The 19,207-nt window shown below is 54.8% G+C and overlaps 1 long non-coding RNA gene and 1 pseudogene across 1 annotated transcript; both read left to right on the plus strand.

The window, feature by feature from the left end:
- The first annotated feature begins 6,678 nt into the window (after positions 1 to 6,678).
- Positions 6,679 to 8,096, plus strand: LOC112472161. The gene is made up of 2 exons (XR_003043575.1): positions 6,679 to 6,777; positions 7,266 to 8,096. It is a non-coding gene; the product is annotated as an uncharacterized LOC112472161 (long non-coding RNA).
- Positions 8,097 to 18,772: 10,676 nt separating this feature from the next.
- LOC112472166 lies at positions 18,773 to 18,891 on the plus strand (annotated as a pseudogene).
- Positions 18,892 to 19,207: the final 316 nt, after the last annotated feature.

Below are 19,207 nucleotides of genomic sequence, written 5' to 3' on the forward strand. Positions count from 1 at the left end.
CCCCGAACCCCACTTTCTCCTTGTCTTCCTACAGTGCTGTTCTCCACCCAGGGCTCCCCTCTGCCCCAAACGCCAGCACCAAGAGCATCTGCTTTACCTGATTCGGACACTGGAGCAGATGGCCCAGGAGGCAGGTGGACTGAGGTGCTGTCCGGAGCCTCTGCCTTTTATGCCGTCCCCGCTCTGACCTGGCATTGGGAGGCGCTGACCACGTGTGGGATGCCGATGACATCTTTCGCAAGGCGCCCTGGGTGACTCTCACATCCCAAGGACCCAATTCTTCCCTCGAGAAGCGTGCCAAGCATCAAGCCGCGGGAACGGCCCCTGAGAACCGCAGGCCTCTGGGACGAACAGTGATGGGCTGCACACGACCGCCTGTCAATCTCACGGGCAGCGCTGCTAAGCTCCCTGCGTCCTGAGCTGGGTCAGTCGGGTTCTAGATTACGGGGACTGAGCGGAGGTCTCTCTCCTCCTTGGTGCAGGACACAGAGGGGAAGAATCCCCAGTATGGAAATCAAATCGCCCTGTTTAGAATAAGGATAGAGACCCACAACAAAATGCCAGGCCCGAGCCAATGATCTAATGTGGCTTTTTCATTCTCAGATGATGCCATACTCAGACTGAGAATGCTCGATGTCTCAACGGTGTTATTTTAGGCAGGCCTAACGCAGATGGTGTGGGTGGTTGGGCTGCTCTCTTTACCTGAACTTGAACTTGACCCACCAAAGGAACTCACAAAGAGCCCTGATTCAGCACTAACAGTCCCTCTGAAGGGGCACGAGTCCAGGAATGGCTCCTCTTTCCAAGTGTGGCACGAAAGGAGGTGCCCCTGAGCAGCCCAGGGTGAGGAGGCGGGGACCAGGAGCAGGCCCGGGGTGCAGAGCAGGAGAACCGGATTCAGATGGGAGTGGCCAGGTGAGGCATCAGTTCTGGTCATCCCTGAGAATAAAACGTCCAAGCTGGGAAGTTTCGTTTTTTTGTTTGTTTGTTTGTTTGTTTGTTTGGTTTGTTTGTTTTGGGTATAAATGACCTTCAGGTGGGGCGAGGGTGTACATAGTTTTTGCAAGCCTGTGATGGAATTCAAAGCTTGCTTCCCCGCTACAAACAATATTCTGAGGGCAAGTTAGCGCCCCAGGAAAGTCATCAAAAATCTACTTAGCCGTATAGGTAGCCCAAATATGGTGCGTTTATAATGAAAACTGCAGCGGAAGTTTTCAAAGTTTGCTTTGCACACTCAGGCGAGTTACTGAATTATTACTATTAAAAGGGGCTAATAGTAATCCCTACCCACTACATAAGGAAATATGGATAAAATTCTTAGAACCTTGTCTGGGACTCTCAATTCAAAGGGCTCGTTTAAAAAGAGTCTAATCGGATGGACACTCTTCCATCCCTGAGAAAACATCTTAAATTTCCAATTACCGATCTGCCACTTTTTGAAACCCAAGCTGTACTTGGCAGTCTCGGAGCTCAGCCCTCGTGTTTTCTTCCAGCGAAATATAAAGAGTACTTACTATGCCACTGGGGATGAGATTATAAGAAAGTATAATCATTATGAAAAAAAACGCCAAAAAAATAGAATTTAAAGTTCACTTGGAATCCCATCGCCCTCGTATTCTTAATATTTTGCTTTTTCTTTTCTCTCTTTTTTACTTTTCCCCAGGCTTTTCTGCTGGGTATGGTTTTTTTTTTTTTTTTTTTTTTTTTTAGTAACTTGTGTTTTCTTGTGACTTTGCCTAGACCTTACCACAGCACTTGTATGAGTTTATCTGACTAACCTTTAACACTGTGACATAGCATTCTCCATGTTGTTATCTGTTTGTTATTGTTCTTGTTCGTTTCTTATTTTTCTAAGCACATTTTGGGCAGCCACAGGACATTTCATGGAGGGCACAGGATCCATTTATAAGAGGTCGGGAGCCTGAGTTTTAGAGCCAGCCTCTGGGTTCGAATCCCAACTCCCCACTTACCAGCCCTGCGACCTTGGACAAGCTAGAGACATGAGCTCTCTGTGCCCCGTCCTCATCAGCGATATGGAAAAGTGTCGATGCTTAGCTCGCAGGATCATCTGCAGATGACATGAGTTAGCATCCATAAAGCTCTCGGAGCCGTGCCCGGCCCATATTAGGCACTCGGTGAATGTTGAAAGTGACACCTGATGACGTGCCATTCTAAAGGTCAGTGTGCGGGGCGGGGGGCGGAGGTGAGGACCACCGGGAGTCGGGGCGGGGAGGCCGCTCGGGCTGCCCGAGCTGACGCTCTCCCTCTCCCTGCTGAGAAGCATGAGACAGTATGCACGACGCATGCTCTGAGCTTCTGGGAGAAGCAGCCCAACAGACATGAAAGGAATTTCCCACTTAACGTGTGGCTATGACGAGTTTTAACAGGAACGACGTCTAGTCCCTTACACTTACGATGATTTGGGCACGTGGCCACTTCGCTGACTCACACCGAGGTCTTGGAGCGCAGGAACCCTTAAGGGACCGACTTTAGCGCTCCATAGGTGGCGGACACTCAATTTTCATTTTCTAGTTTAGGTGAATTTCCTCTTCGATGAGGAAGATGCGATGCCTCCAACACATCTGAGCCCAGATTTATGTTGAAAACTCCGGACATGTCATGGACTGGTAGAGTACACGCGAAGAGAGCCTTGGCCGTCACACAGACGGGGGTCCTCATCCCTGGTGACCCGGGGAACTGACGTGCTCTAAACGTTCTAACAGGCAGTTGAGGCTGAGAATCCCAGATTGAGCCCACGCCCCTGATTTTACAGACGAGGAGCCCGGAGCTCGGAGGTGGACAGGGGCCTGCCCGTATCGCACGGGGAGTAAGAGGCAGAGCTGGCATCGAAGCCTGCTATCAGCCCGCTGTCCATCATGGCACCTGCCTCGCGAACATTTTATTTCTTCTTGCGATTTTTTTTTTTTCCAGCAAGCTTTCTTTTTTGATGAACATGGCTATCAAAGTTGGGGTGGAAATGGTAATAAACGTGGTGCATTACTGCCTGAGTTGCGTTTAGAAAAGCTGGAAGTAATCTTCACCGCGCTGCTCTCGGTAATGGCAGGAATTGAGTACCTGTGTCTGAAAGGCAGGGTCCTCTGTCACCAGGATCGGGCCCACGGGCAGGCCCGCAGAGCCCGCCCAGGGGTGGCATGCCTCCATGACAGTTCCTTAGCCCAGAAGCTCAGCTTTGTCCGTGCCTCTGAGCTTAGCAGTCCTGGCGGTGCTGAGTCGCTGCAGCTAATTCATATGACATGATGACATCGATTCACGAAGAGGAACACGGGTATCAAATGTTGGCCTGATGGCTCATTCTTTTCCCATAGGAAAACTCCAAGAGGTCAAGTCATAATCTGGAGATGCGGGGGAGGCGGGCAGCACAACGACCTCAGGTTTGGGTGGCCAGCAAATCCAGACATTCTCGTCCGGTTACCTGAACATCTCCAGCTCCAGTCCTGAAATCATCTGCCCTCTGACTGCCCTTCCTGTGCTCCCAGGTAGGTCATACCCCCCATGGCTAGAGCCTGGCCTGGGGACCACGTCTGTGGGAGGCTTTGCCGAGTGCCTCACCCAGACATTATGTGCTGATTTTGGAACATAACACTAGGAAGGCAATTTTGTTATTTCTTTGTCTTACGCTCACTACTCAGTATTGCTCTGATGTACTCCGTACTAGACAGAGTAATGTCCCTCCCCCCAAAGACAACCACGTCCCAGTCCCCAGAGCCTGCGAATTTGTGACCTTACGCAGCAGAAAGAACTGTGCAGATGTGATTACCCTAAAATTTTTGAGATGGGGAAATTATCTTCAAATGTCCAGGGGGCTCCGATATAATCGCAAGGGTCCTTAATAAGAGGGAGGCAACAGTACAATGTCAGAGAGAGAAGGTGTGACAACAGGAGCTGGATTACTGCACTTGGAAAATGGCCATGAGCTAAGGCAGCCAGAGATAACAAGGAAATGGTCCCTCCCCTACAGGAAATGGGCCCTCCCCTACAGGAAATGGGCTCTCCCTACAGGAAATGGGCCCTCCCCTACAAGAAATGGGCCCTCCCCTACAAGAAATGGGCCCTCCCCTACAGCCTGGAGAGGGACACAGCTCTGCCAACAGATGTTGGCCCAGGAGGTCCTACCCTGGACTCCTGGCCTAAGGAACTGTGAGAGAGTCAAACCGTGTTGTTTTAAATCACATTTATGGCAATTTCTTGTACAGCAGCAATGAGAAACCAACACATACGCCTAGATTTCTTTTTAAATAGCTTTAAGTTTCAGAATGTGATCTAATTACTTAAAATGAGATCGACTTTACTGAAATCATTTCCACTGATGTCTAGAATGGACGGCTCGCATCTCTGAGTCTGACGGGATGTCTTTGGCCAAGGGGACGCTCAGTGAAAAGACGACAGAGAAAATTCTGAGATAAACGATGATACTGCCTGGGGTTACGCCGCATCCGGGCTGTGTGACGTCCCTGAACCTGTCTCTTCGCCCATAAAATGGGGGTAATAACACGTCCATTTTATAGGGTTGTAGAAGTCTTCCTTGAGATAATGTCTACGAAGTTCTTGGCCTTGAACCTGACACGTAAAAAGCACTCAGTAAACCCAGTCCTCCTTATTCTCGTCATTATCGCTATTGTCTTCATCAACAGTGACCAGCGGTCGCTGGAAAGTCAGCGGCGTCAGGGTCACTGGGCCACTGCCAGGCCCCTCTTCCAGCCCACAGCTCCCAGCTGCCCATTTCCTGCATCAGGCCTCACAAATCCATCAGGTAGAATGGATAGACTGTCACCCCTTTGGGCATCTCTGAATTGTCAAGACATTACTTGTGTCTTGACAATTCAGGAAAAATGAGAAGGAGGAAGGTTCTTATTCTTTCCCCTATGGACAGTGCTTTACTATTTATAAGGTATTTTTGCTTTTATGCCTGTTTTGAATCTTTACAATAATCCTGCTGAGTAGAAAAGAAGGTTATTACCCCTGTTATTCGAAGCGAAAAGAAATACCCAGAGAGGCCGAGCAACCTGTGTGCAGTCACAGTTTAGAGAAGGTGCCAGGCTTACACCCCAGCACTGCAGACAGTGGACCCCACGCGCGTCCCTCACACCACGGGGCCCGTCAGCCCCGTCTCTGTACATCCTGTCAAAGAAGTGGAGGACAGGCCAGGAGTCCCCGAGGATTCGAATACGAACTTAGTGTTGGGAGAACTGGGTGACCCCATGCAGATAAGTGAAACGGGGCCCCTAACTCACACCACTCACAAAAATTCTCGAAATGGATTAAAGACTTAAACCTAAGGCCCGAGGCCATAAAACGCCCTAGACATTGGTCCTGGTGATGATTTTTTTTTGGACCTGACACCAAAAGCCCAAGCAACAGAAGCAAAATTTAACAAGTGGGACTACACTGAATTAAAAGATTCTGCACAGGAGAAGAAATAATCGACACAATAGGAAAGCAACCTATGAAATGAGAGAAAGTCCTTGCAAAAAAAAACTGGACAAGAGGTTAATATCTATATAGTTTTTAAATACTCGTACAGCTCAAGAACAAAAAGAATCTGATTGAAAAGTGGGCAGAGGAACCGAAGAGATGGTTTTCCAAAGAAAATATCCAAATGGCAAAGAAACAGATACATGAAAAGATGCTCAACATCACTAATCGTCAGAGAAACGCAAATCGAAACCACAATGAGATACCACTTCACACCTGTCAGAATTGCCATCATCAAGACGACGAGATCCAAGTGCCAGAGAGGAAGCAGAGAGAAGGGGACCCTCTGCAGTGTTGGTGGGACCATAAATTGGTGCAGCCACCACGTAAAACAGAACAGAAGTTTCTCAAAAAAAAAAACGTAAAATAGAGCTGCCATATGACCCGACTATTCCACTTTGGGGATTTGAAAGCGACCTCTGCACCCCATGACCATTGCGGAATTATTCACAATAGCCAAGGTATGCAAACAACCAGTGCCCATCAACGAGGAAGACGTGGCACATATGTACAATGGAATACCATTCAGCCTCGAGGGAGAAGGAAACCTCGCCATTCGTGACACCGTGGATGAAGCTTGAGGGCGTCATGCTTCAGACAGAGCAAGACCAAGTCCGCATGCTGTCACTTATTCATAGGATCTACAAGAGCCAGGCTCACGGAAACAGTAGAACCGTGGTTGACAGAAGCTGGGGTGCGGGGAGTTGGGAAGGCACCGCTCAAGAGAATGAACTTGCAACAAGAAGACAAGTTCTGGAGATCTAACGCACAGCATGGCGACTACAGGTGACGGAGACTAGATCTCAAATGTTCTCACCACAAAAAAGGACTGATAATTATGCGAGGAGACAGAGGTGTCAGCTAAGCTGCAGTGGCAATCCGATTACATACACACGTGTCGAAGCAACAGTTTGCACATCTTAAACTTACACAATGTTATTGCCAGTTATGTGTTAATTTTAAAAAGGCACACGAGCAGACCGTCACCGCCTCCAAGAAATGGTGCCAGGGACACTGGTGACTTCTGCAGCAGACTCCGCCGAGCGCCTCCCTGGCTCCCATGGGCTTGGAGCGCTTATTGGAAGAGCCCGGCCTCCAGGACCGCAGCCAGCCCGGCCCGCGGGGACCTGGTGCGTGGGATGCTCCCGCCTCCCGGGACTCCTGGCCAGATGCAGCGTCATCTCCTCAAGGGGCAGCATTTCTGTAGCTGCAGCCTGGAGGCGAAATGCTGACAGAGCCTCGGAGGTGAGCAACCAGAGAAAGTGGGGTGCTTCTCCCTAAGGAGTAAGTAAATTTCCGGGGCAGAACCTTAGGACTAAAAATAGCCGAGGAGGCTCCTGGCAGCAAATGAATGGAAGCAGCTTGTTTTCCCAGCTGGAGGCCGACGGCACACCTGCCGCGGGGGCGGGGGCGGCAGGCAGAGGCTGCGGGGATTTTGTTTCTTCGGCAACGGCTTCGTTACAGCAGCGGACGCCAGGCGAGCAGCAGAGCTTCCGCTGCCGGACAGTGAGCTCTGTACCAAGAACAGCGGGCTGAAACCCCCGTGCGGCGCATGTGTTCAGTTCTGAGCATTTTCACCCTAAGGCTGGGCGACCCCCCAATAGCCTGGGCAACCCCCTCCCCCCAATAGCCTGGGTGTCCTCCCAATAGCCTGGGGAGATCACAGAAGCTGGCACGTCATAAATACTTGGTGGGACCTGCTTGTCCTTGCGTCTAGACGGAAGGCTTACTGGGGTAGAACCCTCCATTACTTATTTCTCTGTGTTCCCCAGACTAGCACAGAACTCGGCGCATGCCGCGTGTATCTGCTGAGTTACGCATGAAGGCATGAAGGCATGAAGGAATGGGGGCAGGCTGGTCCTCGTCAGCAGGGAGGAGGCCCACAGAGCAGGGCGTCACGTCCTGGCTTTGACTCAGCCTGATTCAGCTGGAAACTCTGACTGCAGACACTTCTCAGCGTGTCGTCTGGACTCCCTGCCGTGCCGGGCAAACAGGAGACCTGACAGGAAATTCCGGATGACGGAGGGACGGAGGGTTCTGCTGGAATTATTCTTAGACTCTCGGGGTCATCTGGAGTGTGTCAGGGACCTGGCCCTCCCCTCGTCACCCAGGGGATGTCCCTGGCTCCGAAGTCGGGATCCGTGCCCAGGCTCCAGCCACTGACCCACATCCCTTCTGTCTGCATTGTCTGACCTGCCCGATTTGCTGGCCACATCGGGACGCAGGGAGAACCTGGGGGGCCTTGCGTGCCTTAGGGACTGTCCACTCGACTGCCAGTTGCCCGGCTGAGTGACAGGGAGCCCCAGCAGACTTTGCGAGTCTTAGGGAAGAGTGATTCCTGCTCCCGTGGCTGACCCCTGGACTGCTGCCCAAGGGGACCGGAGACGGGCCTCCTGTCTGCTGGGCTCAGCGAGTGCCTTCCCAAGGAGGAACCCCTTTGGGCAAAGCCAGCATCTGAACTTCTGTCAGTTCTTGGCAGATACGGCAATGTCCCCAGTGCCCAGCGTGTGGTGAGAGCCAGGGCCTTGGATCAAATTCTTCATTTACCAGAAAGCTGATCTCTTTAGGTTTCCAGTTTATCGATAAATTCCTAAGACCCAGAAGATGCTTGGAACATAGCAGATGCTCATTAAATATTGGAGGGAGGGAGGGAGACCAGCCCCTCGCTGTTCGCACAAGCTACCCCTGAGCTGGCTGAGAGCAGCCTTGAGCCTCTGTGAGCGTCTGGGTCCCCACATGGGGGGCTGAAGCTGGCTTCCCAGAATGGAGCCCCCTTCCCACCAGTCTCAAGACGCTTGGGCACACGTGCTCGTCCACCTGAGCAGGAAAGCTCGGGGTCAGAGAGCTTGGCAGCCGGTGATGCATCCTTTGTGGCCCGCGGCCCGGGCCCTTTTTCTTTGTCTTTCCAGCTGCCTCCTCCAGGGGCTTTTGGCACCCCCCCTCCCCCACGAGCCAACCCCAGCACCGGGAGCACCCCGTCTGGGAAGCACTGTGGGCCTCAGCCACCGAGGTGCCATGCTTCTCGCTGGGACCCAGGAGGCGGGCCGGCTGGGGCAAATTCTGTTAGGGGTGGGAGACCCGAGGGCCAGGTGAGCCGTGAGCCGTCAGGAACCTCAGGGTGGGAGAGGGATCAGTGATCGCAGTGAAACAGCGGACTGTGAAGCGGGCAGAGTCCCCGTCCTGCCGTTCTAACTCGGCAACCAGGACGTGTCCCATCGCTCCTCTGGACCCCGATTTTCTCCTCTGCTAACGTGCCGCCCATGTGCTGGTCACACGTGCAAAGTACTCGGGGAGTCGTAAGTGCTGTGAACGCATAAGCTGACGATAACAGCGTAAGCGTACCCAAATAGCGATGGCGGTAGCCATCGAGGCCCGCCTGTGAGTGCCTCTGTCCCTCACCGCACCCTGCAGCTCCATGTGACGTCAGGGAGCCTGAGGGATGGGGGGAGGCGAGGCCTGCAGCAGGAAAAGCCCCGGGCGACGGCCAAGTGTCCATCCTCCCAGGGCGTTGCTGCAGCCCGCCTGGAGGACGGCCCTAGGGCAGGTGCTGTTCAGGCCCAAAGGGCGGGAAGAAGCAAGAACGAACTCTGACCTTGACCCCACAGGACTGCCCTGACTGGAGAGTGCACGCATCCTCTCCCTGGCTGGTCCTCAGGCCCCTCGGGACCTGGAGTGTGTGTGGGCGGGGGTGGAGTGGGGTGCCCGGGTTCAGGCAGGAGGCGCCCCTGGAGCAGGAAGCGGCTCCCTGTGTGGACGATGGGGGGCTGGACGGCCGCCCATCTGCCCGGCCAGATCCCTTGAAACTGTCCCCCTGGTCTCCCACGGGCTCCGGCCTCAGAAGCTCACAGTCCTTGGAACTGTGGCCAGCACTCAGCACCGTCAATGCCACCCAGCATGGTCCCGCTCGGGCACGCCCGGCTTAGAGGGGCTTTGCTGTCACCCTGCACCAAGGGTGTCACACATGGGGAGCTGCTATTGGGAGGTTCGCCCATCAGTCACTCACTCAAAGACCCATCGCGTATCCGTTACGTGCTGGGCTTTGTGCTAGACCCTAAGGACACAGGCGAGAAGAAGGCCAGGCCACTGTCCTTAGCAGTTCCCACCGGGGTCGGGGCAGAGCTGGGGCAGACAGACACACAGACACCTACGTACAGACAGTATGATACGTGCTGACCGCCGCCCCCCGACACATCTCGGTAGTGGGGAGCAGGGTGGGGCGTGACAGGGTAACGCTCAGTGTCCTCTCCCAGGGGCTGCAGTGCCACTTGGCCACGCCTGGCAGGAGGCAAACGACCCCCCCAACACCCTCACCCTCTCTTTCAACCTCCTCAGCTGGGAGCCGGAAAGAACCCCAGTCCTGCCCTCGGTGGGCGTGGGAAAGTCACTCAGTTTCCTGGGACTTCGCGTCCTCACCCATGAGGTGGGAAGGACGATGGCTCGTCGTCCATCCTCCCAGTCCAACCACGGGCACTTTGTGAGCGCTGGCTGCGTGGCGGGCCTTGGGGACCCGGCGCAGACCATGGTCCCTCCTCTCAGGACGGTCAAGGTCACTGGAGGAGACAGACGTGGACCCACGACCTCACGCGCGTGCCAAGAGCTCAGATAGGAGGGACACGGGCGCCTGCAGATGTGGGGGACACAGGCTCCTGCGGACATGGGGGACATGGCCACCTGCGGACGTGCAGGAGGGACCTCGGCCGCCACCATTCTCTCCGGGATGGGCGCAGTTACGCAGAGGAGCAAAGTGCTCTTGAAACTGTCGCTCGTGTATCCTGTGCCGCCCCCTCCTGTGAGCTCTGCCCCGCCCATCAGAACACGTGAGTGGGCAGCTGCGGGGCCGGGGGCTCAGCGGGGATAATCGGTGGCCCAGGTGACACGCCAGCGAGTGCCAGCGCCCGGCTTCTCTGTCTGCGGCTGTCCCGACACGACACGGGGAGGCTGGCTCGGCGCCGTCAGGCTCCTCGTCCTGTGTCATCGTGTCCGTGCTTCTCCCCCTCGGCCGATGCCCTCGGGCGCCCCCCGGCGGGCACTTACACTAAGGGCGGCCCCTTCCCGGGTGAAGCACTGGTGTCGTGGCCGGTACCGACCCCAAGATGAAGGGGTGGTCCTTTAATCATGGGGTTTCGGGCTTAAGCCCTGGGGGTGGTCTGGGCAGTTGCTTGGGGGGGTGGCTGGGTCACCCAGGGGGTAAGCGGCAGGGCCAGGCCCACGGCCCGAGTTTTCTGAATTCAGCCCCGTTCAGCAAACCACAGATGGCGCAGACCCCGCCTGTGAGTGCTAGGAGGACCCTTCTCCAGCGGGAAAGCTTTCTCGGGGACAGCAATCGGCCCCCACGAGACAGGGGCGACTAGAGATGAAGGGCGGGAGCCCGCTTCCCCAGGGAGTCGGGTGCGGGGAGGGGATTTTGGTCTCTCGCGGGAACTTCCAGAGCCTCGCCCCAGGTCAGCTGCCTGACCGCCCAGGTGCAAACACAAGTCCCAGCATCCCCCGGAGCCCCCGGAGCCCCTGCCCGGTCTCCGTGGGTGCCGCCCTGTTGTCAGGACGCCCCCTGGTGGTGTGGTGGGGAACCCAGCCCCTGCAGTCAGTCTCCTGTTTAAGTCTCGGGTCTGGGGGTTCCGGGTACCTAACCTGTCTGAGCCCATTTCCGTGTCTGCAGTGATGGGGGGACACTGCCCAGCTTCGGGGGGGGGGATACTGCCCAGCTTCGGGAGCTGGTCCGGAACGGCCGAAGCGACGCGCGGAGCCTGACTCACGGCGGGCGCTCAGCCCGAGTGCTGCCTCTCCCCGCCTGCACCCCGTCCTGTCCCCGGGACCCACAGCGGCTCGCAGCTGGGTTTGGAGGACGTCAGCGACGTGACATGGCCCAGACATAGCGGCGGTGGCGTCCCAGGGAACCCTGCGGGCAGCTCGGCTAGCGCACGGCCCCACTTCTCCGGGCCCGCGGTGGCTCAGTGCCTGGCCTGCGGCTGCCCTAGGTCGGGCCTTGGATCCGGGGCCTGGGTTCCTCGCCCGTGAAGTGAGGAGAGGCCAGTCACCCAGCTTCTGATATCACCCAAGCACCTAACGCGGCCTGGGGAGCTCCCGAGGGGCAGCTCAGCCTTGGGCAAGGTGCTCAGCTGCTCTGGGACTTGGGTCTGAGAAACGGGGATGCTGATAAGGTCGACTATGTATTAGATATAATTTATATGAATGATAGGATTTATTATGCGAATATCACATATTAGAATATTAATATAACCTACAATGTAAATTAACCATACCTTCCGCGGCAAAGCACGCAGCTGTGGTCTGCCCTCCGCGTGGGCATCCGACGTGACACCAGACGCTCAGATGCTGCTCCCGCTGTGCCGGACGCTGTTCAAAGTGCTGGGATAAACTACCGTGTTGTACGTAACATGTTATATTATTAGTTTCTATTTATTTATCATATTTTATATACGTTATATAAAGTATATATTTAATAGAGATAACACCATTTATATAACATACTATACTGGATTTTATTACGTGATATGCATTATGTTAATATCATATACATTATATTATATTATAATTATAAGATACATTATGTTAATTGTTCTATGTAATATATGTTATATATTAACATATTATGTACTATATAAATATGATATATCCTATTGTAACATATTTATGTAATATATACTTATGTATATATTAAATATATTATATATAATTTATATAAAATATAACAAGAATAAACGTGAAATGGAGCATACGACATCACGTACAGCACGGTAACTTGTCACATCGCCTTCAGCGGTGGTGTCCAGCGCTCGGCGCTCCGCCCGGTGCCCACGCGGGAGGCAGGCCAGGGGCGCACGGTGACTCCGATGACTTGAGCATGGCAGCGTGACATCGGGCCTCCAGGGAGGAGGAGGTTTGTAGCGGCTAGTGCCGCAGCTCCGCGCCCTTCCGAGCCACCCCTGGAACCAGCGGAGTCGCCGCGACCCCGCCCACTGCGGCCCTGCGCCTGGGTGGCGTCCCTCGCTGCTGACCAAGGTGCGCAAAGCGAACCGGATGCTCCAGCCGAAACGCTGACCCGGGGACGTGGGCAGGTATGTGACACGTGACGCGGCTGTGGAATGAGCGGGAACTGTGGAGAGGGGCGGAGCTGGGGGGCAGGCTGGGCAGAGAAACCCTCGGACAGGCCCGTAGGGCTTTCCGGGGCGCCCATAACACTGCCGCAGACCGGGGGACTCGACCACCGCGTTCCTTTTCGCGGTTCTGGCATCTAGAGTCTCGGGTCACCGTCTCCGAGCGCTGGTTCCTCCTCGGCCTCTCTCCTTGGCTGCCGATGGCCCTCCTGTCCCTGGTCCCCACAGTCTCCCCCCTGCGTGCGTCCACAAGCTCCCTAACCTCCTCCTACCGGACACCCGGTGCAGTGTCCAGGACCACCTTAATGGGGGTCAAATACAGGGGGGAAGGTCGAGGTTAAAAAGGGATCAAATATATGGTGGATGAAGGAAACTGGACTTTGGCTGGTAAACACACAATAGAATATATAGAATATACAGATGTCAAATTAGAATGTACACCTGAAAATTATATAATGGTATTAACCAATGTTACCCCAATAAACTTAATTTTTAAAAAACATAATAATAAATTTGAATTTCAGAAGAAAATAACCTCTTCTTGCGTGGACACCGGGTGCAGTGTTCGGGGTCACCTTAATGCAGTTCGGGACCCTTTAAGGGGACCGACCCTGTGAGGGGCTGGGAGTCGGGACTCAGCATGTGACTCTGCTCCGGGTAGAAGAGCAACGGCTCATGCGTGTGGTCTAAACAGAGAGGTGGCCCAGGGCTGGGGTCGGGGGACCCTCAGGGACGCCCCTGAGCCTCCCCGTCACCACCTACAACACAGATGTGACCCCCACTCTGCCTGCGTCCTCTGCTGTGAGGTTTAGAGAGATGGAAGCGCCGGTCGTCAACATGAAGGCAGAATTATTTCCAAATACTCTGGCAAGTCAGCCCGTCCGGGCTGTAGCTCCCCCAAGTCTCCTCCATCACTGGGGAGAGAGAAGCAGGAGGGACACGCAAAGCAAGCAGCCTGGACTCAGCCTGGGCTCAGAGCCGGCCGCTGGCCCCTGGCCCGGGAGAGGCACGTTCTTAGCCACCAAAGGAGCCAGATCGGCGGCTTCGCCGAGAAGAGGGGAGAGTTCTCGTTTCTGTATTTCCAGTCAAGGCAGGACCACAGTGTCCCGAGAAACCAGATTCTCGGCCCAGAGGCCAGGAGCCTCGTGCTGCTTCGTGGAGGCCTGGGAAGGAATGCGATTGGGCAAGGTCCGAGCCTCCAGCTTCGGGAGAGTAGGTCACAGGAAGGAAGGGTCGGAGCGTGAGGGCTGAGAGCATCAGGAGTTACTCCCCAGATGCTCCCGCCACTTCCTGGGGGAGGAGCCACTTCCTGCAGCCTCTTCAGGCCGGAGCCCATAAAGCACCTCTCAGTCCCTGCTCCTCACCCGCCCTGAGCCTCTGGGACGCCCCGTCCACATCCAGGTCTGACCCCGTGAGTGGGTCTTTCAGAAGCTCGAGAGGCACAGCTGTCAGGTGAGAAGCGCTGGAGAACACGGGACGGGAAGGGAGGAGGGACGGAGAGGAGGGACCTTGCCTCGGCCTAGGATGATCCACCTGGGATCACAGCGCCTCGAAGCGGGTGGCGAGGGGTCAGCGGGCCCGAATTCTCTCCGATGTCTGGCCTCTGGCGACCGAGGCAGCTGGGGAGGACATGTCCTAGGCCACTTACCTCCGACAGACACGTTCTCTGACGCTGACGGGGGATGGAGAGGCACACAGAGAAAACGGTGACACCCAACACCACCACGAAATACCTTCGGGCGACTTCTCTCCCTCCCGAGCGTAACTAACTTCCTGCCGGCCATCCGCCCGCCTCTTCCTCTTCTCAGTGGTTTATCCCGCCATGTACGCCTCACACACTCAGCAGTTACTTCCTGAGCCCCGACTAATCGTGGGGTGCTCTCGTAGGCGGCAGGACACAGAAGTGTGCACACAGGGGTGGCGGGTGGGGTGCGGACCCAGTTCTCATAGAGCTTCCGTTTCATTGGGGGGGGTCTACATTTACTGGACATCTTAGATGGGACAACACTGTGCCGTATCTCAGAGATACAAAAATGAGCAAGACGGAGGCTTTGGCTTGAGTGTGGTGTGTGTGTGTGTGTGTGTGCGTGTGTGCGTGTGCGTGTGCGTGTGTACTTATGACTAGTTCCAGATACCAGTTGCCTCAGGGTAGATTCCAAAGGAGGTTCAATGACCTAAGATGTCACGAGACCATGAAACGTCTGTATTAAGCCTTAGGTTGACTGAGCCCCCACCTAGATGTCCTGCCAGCACACCCAGCAGCCGCGCCAGCCTCCTCTTAAAGGGCCCACGACCAAGTGCCCCCCGAAGTGCCCCCCTAAGGGCCCTCCGAAGATGCCCTGCTCCGCTGTCTTCCTGCTGTGGCCCCAGCCCCAGGGCTGCTGCGGCCTCAGCTGACCATGGCTTCCGAGCTCGGCTGTCACCTCGCATTGTGACCTCTTCCCACCTGGACTCCAGACATCGGCGGAGGAACCCGAAGCCCAGGGACCGGCACCGGTCTTGGGCTTCTTCTCGTCCCTCGGCCCCTTTCCATCCTGTGACGAGTGTCACCTGCAGGACGTGACCACGCGGGAGCTGTGCCTCCAAAGCAGCCACCGGAAGGGCCGCGTTAGGGCTGGGCGCAAACTTGCTTTCCTGTCGTGTTGATGGGATGGCTCTGAATGAGCTGCTCTGCGACAATAAATATTTTTAAATCCCTTGGGCCCCACTCTCCTGACCACGCCCTCCTCCTTCTCTCTAAATGGATGGCTGGGTTCTTAACTTTGCCCGAATAGGAGAAAAACTAATAGTAGAAAGGTCTTCATTTTCCATCAGACATGTACGCTTTGCTTTAATAAAGCTAAAATGTGGACACATTACCGAAACAAATAAATTAGGACGATGCTGGTATATCGGGAAGGCCTTTACTACAAAAACACATTCAACATGTCTCTTTAAATAATCGTCTCTTGAGTGACTATGACAGAAAGTGTCCTTTTATGTAAAAAGACATGAATTCGGACATTATTTCGTAAATACCCTTTCGATTAAATATGATATTAATCTACAGCTTCGTGCTCAGTCCTTGCCGCTGAGTTCGCTGTTACTTAAAGAGGATCTGTGGGCAGGACACGCTGGCCTCCTGGGGTCCAGATGAAGGAGAGGCCCACCCATCTCTCTCTCCTTCTTACACAGGGGAAAGGCTCAGTGAACTAAGTGCCCCCGACGCCCACATGTTAGAATAGAAGCCTAGCGTCAGGTGGGCAGCGTCAGGGGAGGACACTCGTGTCCTTCCACCGTCCTTCCCTCTCGTGAGCTCGGGCCGGGGGTGTCCCCCAGCCCCAGCCCCACCAGCGGATACGTCCCGCTGCTGGGCTGATAGGGTGAGCTGTGAAACAGTAGCTCACGGGGACAGGTTTGAGTCTCACTGGGAATTCCTAGCACCATTCGGAGATTTCTAAGGCCCCCATCCACCTCCACGCCTAGAATTACTGATTATGGTGGTTTGTCTTCTTTGTCAAACTTCTGTCTCCCTGTGGGAGGACGGGCAAGGTGGGCCGAGACTGCATGTCCTTAGGTCGTGCCGTGTCTGCAGAGTCGGCCACGTGGTCGGTAAACACTTGCTGAGACGATGAAGTGTGATTCCTCCCTGATTCGTGCAGACAGTCCAAGAAAATCTTCGCGTTTTCCCGCTTGGCGATGCTTTGCCATTTCAATTCGGCCTAGCACATCCATCTCTATTTACTCTCATAAGACCTGCTTGATCTTTATCTGATTCTCTCAGTGGCAGAATCTTTGGGAACCCTTCCTCAGTCAAGGACCCTCCAAGGTACAGACACGCAGTGGGTGGAAAATGTTTCCTTAAGGCTGAACTATTTGTCTGAAACATCATGTAATTCTGGGAATTAAAAAGACACCAAAACCAGACATGAATGGTCATAGCCCGCTGGTGTGTGTGTGTGTGTGTCAGTGTGTGTGTGTGTGTGTGTGAGTGTGTCGGTGTGTGGGGATGGTATCTAGTTAAGATACTTTGAGTCCACGGTAGCCTATAGTGTTGTCTGGGTCTCGATTTGTCTTGATTGAGAGGGAAGTGCACAGGTGCTTCACACAGAAGGAGCCAAGGTCGTCGGGGACTTTGCTGAGCGAGGGTCCAGGGAGCACAGTTATCAGCGATGTGGGGATCCACCCAGCTCCTAGGGGGACAGTCTGAGCCATGTGGGTGGACTTGCTGTGATGGTCACATCCAGAGGGAGCTTAGTGGCCGTCAGTTTCCTTTATGACACCAGGGCCGATGATCACCCGTGCACTGGCGTATCTAAGCCATGGGTATGTTTACTGTCCCTTCCGATCGAGAAACCTCATTGATATCGAAACGGTTGAGAATGCGTTGTGGCGTTTTGGGGGTCGAGTTGCCTGAACTTCATTTCTATCTGCGTGAACTTGGGCGATGTGCTGAACCCTTGGAGCCGCGGATTTCCCGTCAGTGCAGTGGGAACGTGAGCGGAATCTACATCACAGGACCGTCAGGAGGTCTAAGTGGCATAACATGTGTAAAACACAGGACAATACCGATGAAAAATACGTGGTCGATAAAGTTATTATATTGTTATTTTCCGTTATTTACATATGTGTGTGTGTGTGTCTGTCTGTCTCTATCTGTTCTGTTTTCAATAGTCTCTCTGAGGCCAATGGGGGCGGGGCGCCATGGTGCCGTGAGGTCACCAGGGAGCTGGCCCATGCCGCTGTCCCGGGGAATGGGCTTGGAGAGTCCTACAGGGCCAACAGGACAGGGGACAAGGCCTGGGGGGATGGGAAGCCGCTCACAATTGAGCTGCCCAAGGACGAGGAGACATTGGGGAGCCTTTCATAGAAGGGAATGTTATAAACTCCGCAACGCAGGTGACTCTCACAGATATAACTTTGAGCGATAAAAGTGAGACACTAAATAGCATATGCTGTAGGATTTTTTTTTTTTTTCGGTTTAGATGAAGTTCAGGTGTGAGCAAGAGCGTTCTATGGTGATGGCTTTCATAAAGCAGTCACTCTTTGGACTGAAGGAAGAGGAGCATGAGGCAGCTTTGGAGGAGCTGGCCACGTTCTGTACCCCGACCCGGGGGTGACCGTACGGGTGTCAGACAGGGGTAACAGTGGTGGCTGCTGGAGGATACTCTGAGCGCCCCCAGCACACACCCGGGCGCCTTGATGAAAAGGTCTCCCTCCCCTGCCAGGCTCTGTGAGGTCCCTTTTCCAGACACAGAGCCCTGCGCTCCACGACTCTCCCTGCAGATGGCGCCAGAGCACCGAGGAACCCCAGGTCACCAGCTGACACCCGGCTGCTCGGGGCAGCTCGTGGGCCGGGAAGGTCAGCCGAGGCCGCGCCTCGTCTCTCCCGCGTGCCCCGGACCCCGGACCCCCGCCCTGCGCCAGCCTGCTGCCCACGCCTGCCCGGCACCGCCCCCTCCCCAGGCGCCATCCAATCAAAACGCCGGTGCTCTTTTCAGTCACTTCATGTGCCCCTTGTCCTGGGTGGGTGACAAAGTGGCTTGATAAACCCGACCGTGCCAGGATGTGGCTGGGTCATAGTCGCTCCCGCCGGGGACACGTGGATTTTAACAGGGGCTCGCTAAGAGATGCGTCTGGGGACAGACGGGCATGCTGGACGCTAACGTCAGGGTCTGCGCATTTAGACTGACCTTCGTGCTCGCCCTTGCGACCTTACACTAAACCTATAAAAGCACTCACAGCCTACCGCTTCCGCCCACACGACGACGGCTGCCTGTGGCCTGAAGTAACGTCCACCCCTTCACCTTCGGACCCTTAGCTTTTTATTTTTAATTTTACTTTTCCCATCTCAGGTCCTAGTGCTCGCCTTGGCCGCGCCCCACCCTTCTGGGCACCTCTCGCCCCGCCCCGCGGCCGTCGTCATGGTCTGGCCCACCTGGCACCACCGGGGTGCGTACACCTGGGCTCAGGGACACCGGCGTCTCCCACACCAGATGTCCCAGGAGCGTTCTCTCGGGCTCCCAGCAGAATTCCTTGGTCTCCCAGACTCCGAGGTGCGAGTCGCACAGAAGACCTATCGGAACCGCTTTGAATTGAACTGTCTTCAACGGTGACATTAAAAAGGAAAATGGCCACCGCGTAAGGTTGTCACGGGAATGGAGTAATGATTGTAAAAGTCCTAACTCTACGGCCATGCCACCCTGAACGAGCCCCATCCCGTCTGAACTCGGAAGCTAAGCAGGGTCGGGCCTGGTTGGTACTTGGATGGGAGACCACCTAGGAAGACCAGGTGCTGTAGGCGTAAAAAATAAAAAATAAGGGATTCTAAACTGACACAGTCTTGCAATCTGTGAAGTCAACCAAGGGTTGCCTTGCCTAAAAAAAAAAAATCCTAGCGCCGGACCTGGCAGATGTCACTCTGCCAGTGACGGTTCCCCTGTCATGACCCAGGCACAGTCTACAAAAGCAACACCCCGAAAGCAACCTAACTGTCCCGCCCACCCTAACTAAAATGTAGGCAGATATAAAAACGCCGTCTTGTTATCGAAATCTCTTTTAAAATGGTACAGCGACCCGGAGTACTGAGAACCCGAAACCGTGTGCCCGGGGCGGGGGCC

Source organism: Pteropus alecto, unplaced genomic scaffold, assembly GCF_000325575.1.
Source record: "Pteropus alecto unplaced genomic scaffold, ASM32557v1 scaffold49, whole genome shotgun sequence".
NCBI classification, from domain to species: Eukaryota; Metazoa; Chordata; class Mammalia; order Chiroptera; family Pteropodidae; genus Pteropus; species Pteropus alecto.